The sequence below is a fragment of the Dipodomys merriami genome, unplaced genomic scaffold (genome assembly GCF_024711535.1).
Source record: "Dipodomys merriami isolate MVZ:Mamm:240054 unplaced genomic scaffold, mDipMer1.0.p SCAF_587, whole genome shotgun sequence".
NCBI lineage: Eukaryota > Metazoa > Chordata > Mammalia > Rodentia > Heteromyidae > Dipodomys > Dipodomys merriami.
The window spans coordinates 551904-554931 of NW_027206165.1; positions in this window are offsets into that span (position 1 = coordinate 551904).

Below are 3028 nucleotides of genomic sequence, written 5' to 3' on the forward strand. Positions count from 1 at the left end.
CCAGCTTCTGTAAGGGCACAGTCCATCAATCCCTGAGTCCTGAGAACACCAAAACTAGAATTTCATTCTTCTACATGTATGCTTTTGTATTACAGAATGTGGTTGGAACTTTCTGTGTTATTTATAAAATGAGAGAATATATAATCAAAGTAGAAATATTTGCCTCCATAGTAACTTGGTAATTACACATACAAAGTTTTTCTAATACATTAGAACCCATTTCTGGTTCCAGCAATAAAGACAAGAAAACAGTTCTAAGAAGCTAATAACCTAGCAAGACAACAATAAGTATAAGTAGGAGTCTGAAAGTGTGTGTTTAGCTTATTTTGGTAATATTTACTATATATCTGGGTAACAATGAAGTAAATAAATGTGTTTTCGGCATTTTCATATTCTGCCTCACTGACAATACTATTTAGAGTTTCTATTAAATAGTGCTCTCATAAACAGTCACAACATGGCCATTACATCATATGCAATACATAACACATTAGTAGATCTATGAAAAGCACAGCATCCAGGTAAATGTTAAAAGGAGTAAATTACTCAAAAAATAGTAAATGAATGATTTGGCTCTCATAAGATTTGACTTAGTTCTCACAATAAAACATCCGATGTTAACTATTTTTGTTATTAAATTTCTAGATATAAAAGTATGGTCATAGATAGCCATTTGTTTCTTCATATATAAAAATGAACTGCCAGCAAGAACGTTTGTGAACACTGACTACTTCCTACCACACCAAATACTTACTTATTACCATAAAATGTTTCTTAATCAGCTTTGCATTTTAATAGGCCTTAATTGAAGGATGGATGTAAATGGATAGAGGCTTAAGGAATGCTCAAGATGATCCCCAAAAATGTGAACTATGACCACCACAAGAAGGATAGAGAATAAAACTATGAATTGGGACATGATGTAAAAAATATAGTAGTTTTAAGAATTAGAATAAAATACAGCACTAATTTGTTGTACAGTGTCTAAAAGGAATACAGTCATTCTTGACAATATCAGAGGTGAATGATGACTAACACACAAAAAGAAATATATCTATAAAATGTTTAAAGAAAATAGACTTCAATACACAATCCATGGGGCAAAGGGCCTCTTCTTACAATATAGATTGAAGGTATTCCTAGGGAAAGATAATGCATTATTAACACATCTTCATTTTAAGTGCTATAAAAATTATTCTGCGGGGCTGGGAAGGTGACTGGCTCAGCGGTAGAGCGCTTGCCTTGCATGCCTGAGGCCCAGGGTTTGATTCCTCAGCACCACATGAGCAAAAAAGAAAAGAGGCAGAAGTGGCGCTGTGGCTCAAGTGGTAGAGCCCTAGCCTTGAGCTGAAGAGCTGATGGATAGGGCCTAGGGCCAGAGATCAGGCCTGAAAACCGGAGAGAAAAAAAAATTATTGTGCATCAAGAGAAAAATAAATATTGCTAACATAGATCTACACAGAGGAGAAGATTATTAAAAAGGTAAATGTGTAGTTAAAGGAATGGTACATGTGTAGGTAAAAGAATGTATAGAAAATGTATGTAATTTCTCTTGTGAAAAGAAAACTTATAGTACCATATTCATAATTCATAAGGAATGCAAATTCAATATACAAACACATAGGTGTTTTAAAAACAAAGTTTGTGAATCCTGCATATGGATCAATTAATTTTGTACTTGCCTCGCAAATATGGGGGTCTGAGTTCAAAGAATTATTTCTACAAAAATTTAAAAGGAAAATAGAAAGGTTATACATAGGTTATAAATTTCATTCAATTCCATTGAAAAGTAACTATATTATGCTATATGCTACTACTATGATAATATTGTAAAGATTAATGTTCGTAGTAAAAATGCATCCAGCAAGTTAATTTCCTTTGTATTCCTAACAAAGAATCCCACAGGGTAGAAAGTTCTTTTTCTTGCAGTTCTACAGTATAACAATTTTCCTGCACATTTTACTTCTGCTGAAGCTCTATGCTTCAGCCTGAGAATGGCCTTTGTTCTTTACATGAAATGTCTGCTTATTTCTGTATGAAGAATATTAATAAGACTGTTTTTAAAAAATCTTGCAGTCCTTGCATATTTTGAGTTGCACAAATTCAATGGAACATAGAAACAAACCTTTGAAAAAGTAGGGCACCTGTATTAAGCATGTAGTCTTATTTTTATCCTATGAACAATGGAGTATAACAACTATTTACATCAGATTTAATTTGTAATTGGTATCAGAGGTAATTCACAGTGTTCAGGAGAATGCCTGCAGCTTATATGAGAGGTGATTTACAGTGAAGTTGAGGTGTGTGCAGGTTACATAGAAGCAAAATAAGAAATAAATATCAGATGAGACAAACAGATATTAAATAGCAAGATATCCATCAAAATAAGACCATATTTATATTGTAAAATATAGTAAATATATAAGGCACTGTCTGACATGAACAGAAGAAAGAAAACTTAATGAGCAATCCAAAGTCATGGACTAGAGAGAAATAAAAATTAAAAAAAATATACAAAGATACCATGAGCAAAAGTTAATGATGAAAAATACAAATTGTGATAATATGTAGGAAATAAGCATCAGCCCAAAATATATGACCACAGATATAGATCATTGATAATGACAGACAGATTATACATTATGATAGTAAAAATGTATGCTGAAAAGCAAAGGTACAAAGACATGTTTAAAAGACCATGCAGTTTTAATACTTTAATCTACCATTACTATTGTAGAACTAATACTCCTCTTACTAACTGATATAACAACCAGACAAAAAATCAGCACGAACACACACATGGATGCCATTATCTTAAACTTAAAAAAAAATACTATGGTGTTGCATTTATCAAGACACATATTCCAAGATTAATAGCAAATCGGAAGACAAATGGTGTAGAAAACAATATGAAAAATTAAAGTTATGTTATAAATACATGAAAATTAAAAGATATATTTATAGTATTCTATGAGTGAAATAAACACAGGGAAATTACAATGGATCTCAAAGAAATGTATTCCATCAT